Source organism: Hemibagrus wyckioides, linkage group LG06 (genome assembly GCF_019097595.1).
Source record: "Hemibagrus wyckioides isolate EC202008001 linkage group LG06, SWU_Hwy_1.0, whole genome shotgun sequence".
Taxonomy (NCBI): Eukaryota; Metazoa; Chordata; class Actinopteri; order Siluriformes; family Bagridae; genus Hemibagrus; species Hemibagrus wyckioides.
In genome coordinates, this window is record NC_080715.1 from 2,379,573 (window position 1) to 2,384,572 (window position 5,000).

The window sequence follows — 5,000 nt, forward strand, 5'->3', positions numbered from 1 at the left end:
GAAGCGGGGTTGAAGGAGAGGTAATAAGAGGAAGCAAAGGAGAGGTAGAGAGGCAGGAATAGCTGTCACTCCTCAGTACAAGGAACAGTGGAGAGAAGAGAATGGAAGGTGATGAGATGGTGGGATGTTAAAAGAAGAAAGAGAGAGGGAAAGAAAATACAAGAGGAGAGATGATAAAGATGCAGCAGCTGAAAGTAACTAATCTTAATATGTGAGAAGAAAGAAAGAATAAATGAAAGAGAAGTGGGTGGGGAGCTGATAAGAGTGGAGGAAAGTAACTGATGAAAGGGTGAGAGGAGAAGAAGAAGAAGAAGAAGAAGAAGAAGAAGAAGAAGAAGAAGAACAACAACAACAACAAGTGATGAACAGTTAAAAGACGGAAAGAAAAAAGGACTAGAAAAAGGGAAGTAAGGTGAGGAGGAGGGGTGATGGACAAAGAAGAAAAGAAAAGAAAAGAAAAGAAAAGAAAAGAAAAGAAAAGAAGACAAGATCAAGAAGTAATAGTGGAAAAAGAGTGACAGAAGAATGATGAGATGAAGAGAAGAAAAGGAGAGGAATAAAAGAAAAAACAATAAGAAGTAATAGAAAAGAAAAGAGGATTCAAGTTGTAGAAAAGACAGATAGACAGAGAAGAGGAAAGATGAGGGAAAGAAAGAGAGATGATAACAGATATAAGAAAAGGATGGAGGGAGAGAGGAGAGATGGAGATATCAGGAGAGGAGATGGAGGGAGAGAGGAAATATGGAGAGAGTGGAGAAAAGGAGATATCAGGAGAGGAGAGGACAGATGGAGATATCAGGAAAGGAGATGGAGGGAGAGAGGAGAGATGGAGATATCAGTAGAGGAGATGGATGAGAGAGGGAAGATGGAGATATCAGGAGAGGAGATGGAGGGAGTGAGGACAGATGGAGATATCAGGAGAGGAGATGGAGGGAGAGAGGAGAGATGGAGATATCAGGAGAGGAGATGGAGGGAGAGAGGAGAGATGGAGATATCAGGAGAGGAGATGGAGGGAGAGAGGAGAGATGGAGATATCAGGAGAGGAGATGGAGGGAGAGAGGAGAGATGGAGATATCAGGAGAGGAGATGGATGGAGAGAGGAGAGATGGAGATATCAGGAGAGGAGATGGAGGGAGAGAGGAGAGATGGAGATATCAGGAGAGGAGATGGATGGAGAGAGGAGAGATGGAGATATCAGGAGAGGAGATGGATGGAGAGAGGAGAGATGGAGATATCAGGAGAGGAGATGGATGGAGAGAGGAGAGATGGAGATATCAGGAGAGGAGATGGATGGAGAGAGGAGAGATGGAGATATCAGGAGAGGAGATGGATGGAGAGAGGAGAGATGGAGATATCAGGAGAGGAGATGGATGGAGAGAGGAGAGATGGAGATATCAGGAGAGGAGATGGATGGAGAGAGGAGAGATGGAGAGGATGTAAAAGATAAAGAGAAGAAGGAACCACAGATGCTGAGATGTTCATCCTTTATGTGTGTATTCTAAAGAAATCACTTTAGTAGAACATTACACAAACTTCACACACCACACACACCACACACACACCACACACACTTCACACACACCACACACACACCACACAAACTTCACACACCACACACACTTCACACACACCACACACACACCACACACACTTCACACACACCACACACACACCACACACACTTCACACACACCACACACACTCCACACACCACACACACTTCACACACACCACACACACTTCACACACACCTCACACACACCGCACACACTTCACACACACCACACACACCACACACACTTCACACACACCACACACACTTCACACACACCACACACACTTCACACACACTGCGCACACACACTGCACACACCACACACACACCACACACACTGCACACACACTGCACACACCACACACACTGCACACACACCACACACACTTCACACACACTGCACACACACTGCACACACTACACACACTGCACACACCACACACACTTCACACACGCACTTCACACACCACACACACTGCACACACACTTCACACACACCACACACACCACACACACCGCACACACTTCACACACACACCACACACACTGCACACACACTTCACACACCACACACACTGCACACACACTTCACACACACACCACACACACCACACACACTTCACACACTTCACACACACACCACACACACTGCACACACACTTCACACACACCACACACACTTCACACACACACTGCACACACACTTCACACACACACTGCACACACACACTGCACACACACCGCACACACACCACACACACTTCACACACACCTCACACACACACACCACACACACCTCACACACCGCACACACCACACACTTCACCGCACACACCTCACACACCACACACACTTCACACATTGCACACACCACACACACTGCACACACTTCACACATTGCACACACCACACACACCTCACACACCGCACACACACCACACACACTTCACACACACCTCACACACCGCACACACCACACACTTCACACACACCTCACACACCACACACACCTCACACACCACACACACTTCACACATTGCACACACCACACACACCTCACACACACCACACACACTGCACACACTTCACACATTGCACACACTTCACACACACCTCACACACCACACACACCACACACACTTCACACATTGCACACACCACACACACCTCACACACACCACACACACCTCACACACACCTCACACACCACACACACTTCACACATTGCACACACCACACACACCTCACACACACCACACACACCTCACACACACCTCACACACCACACACACTTCACACATTGCACACACCACACACACCTCACACACACCACACACACCGCACACACTTCACACACCACAAACACCACACACACCTCACATACTGCACACACTTCACACACCACACACATCTCACACACTGCACACACTTTACACACCTTCCCTGGTTTCAGCTTGAGTTCTGTTCTGAAGTAAATAATAGAAGATCAGAGTAATTAAACTCATTACAACCTGTGATTCACAACTGATTCAAATGAATCAAATGAATCAAATTGTTAAACAAATACAATTCAGCAAGAAGAATCAGTAATGTGAATCCTTTGGCGCAGCATTTTTTCCATTGTGTGTGTGTGTGTGTGTGTGTATGTGTGTGTATGTGTGTGTGTGTGGTGTTTAGTTTGTTTTCTGGAGGCTGCCCTGAAGGGTGAAGTAAACAAATCAAAATAGCTCAATTCACTTTGATTGAAAAAAATAGAATCAGTAATATGACTCTGTTGGCCAATCATTGGATGCATTGTGTGTGTGTGTGTTTGTGTAGTTTCTTTACATGCTTCAGTAGCCTATACAATATTTAGGGAATCTGTCCTGATCTATTAATTAAACGATCCGAAAAATTCAATTCAGATTTATTTTTAAGAAAAAATCAAATTAATAATAAAATCAATAATCAATAACATGTCTTCAATAACGGCCCACCACTGCACGAACAAAGTATGTGTGTGTGTGTGTGTGTGTGCGCGCGCGTGTGTGTGTGTGTGTGTGTGTGTGTGTGTGCGCGCATGATTGTGAGTGTGTCCAGTTTGTTTTCTGGGTGAAGTAAACGGATCAAAATTGCTCAATTCAGTTTGACTGAAAGAATAGAATCAGTAATGTGACCAATCACTGCATATATTGTGTGTGTGTGTGTGTGAGAGAGAGAGAGAGACAGAGAGAGAGAGTGTGTGATGAGTGATGATATTTTGACTTTGTTTCATGCAGGAAGTGGACGTTAGTGTCCTTTTGCCTGTGTGTCCAGTAATGCACAGAGCCACACTCTGAGACTCTTTAGAACCCTTAATGGTTCTTTGGTTGTGTTCTGGGTGTACCATTGAAGGTTCTTTGTATGTAGAACCCTACAACAAAATGTTTTCCTCTCAGGGCTGGAGCACCTTTTAGGACGTTACTGACCCTTAATTATCCAAAGTCTCCATTAAACCTCTTTTTAAGATTTCTCTGATATGGTATTGATTTGAAACTCGAGGACTCTGGAGAATATTCCCATTTAATCCTCTGAGGGAACCTTTAAAAGGGTCTAAGTAGAACAGATTTTTTTAGAAACTGTTCCGTGTAGAACAGCTGTAGACAGAGAGAACCATGCAACAAACACTAGAGTCTTCTAGCAATAATGTTCTTCATCCACTTTCTCAGCCAGAGAACCCTTCATGTCTAGAGGATCCTTTAAAGGTTCTACCTGGGACAAGGACAAAATTTTAAAGCTTTGACCATCCAAAAACTCCTCGAGTTATCTTTTTTCTCCAAGAGCATAGCTGTGAATATAATACCGAGATCACTGCTACTGCTAATGTACTAGAACCTTAAGGGTTCTTCAAAGGTCCATGTGGAGGAACTCTTAAATCTTGTCTGAAAAGTGTTTGAAGTAGAAACCATGGAAGTATAATTATCCCAAGCACCTTAAAGATCCCTTTTTCCCCCTCAGAACGCTGAAACCACAGTGCTCACTGCCAGTAATTAGGCTCTTCATTAACGAGGAACCCTGTAGCTTCTCCTTCCATCGATGTGGCTTCAGGTCAGAACCTTTATTAGATGTTTGTTAGGAGTCTGCGGTTGCGATGGAGATTTTCTGCACAGCTGCTGCGTTTCAATGCAAGTGTCACTGTGATTAATTTCAGCCTTATGTACATCACACACACACACACACCTCTGGACACGTTCAGGGAAATCAGGCCTCGTTCCCTCTCCTCTTGGCCCGGCTCTGATAAATCAGTGTGGTAGAAACACGGAACCCGGGTCCGACTGGGATTTCACTGCATCCTGTAATTAATGAGAAGAGCATTTAATTCACGCGAGGCTTAAAGATATTAGAAGTGGCCGAGACGGTTCTCCGCGGGACGCCGTGAGAATTGGCCGAGGACGGTCCTCATCACGTTTGGAGATAGTTACCCGGC

General features: G+C 45.1%; 1 protein-coding gene across 6 annotated transcripts in view; it reads left to right on the plus strand.

The window, feature by feature from the left end:
• Positions 1-5,000, plus strand: part of thsd7ba (thrombospondin, type I, domain containing 7Ba) — a 277,286-nt gene that overhangs the window by 1,037 nt on the left and 271,249 nt on the right. The gene's annotated exons all lie outside the window — the stretch shown is intronic.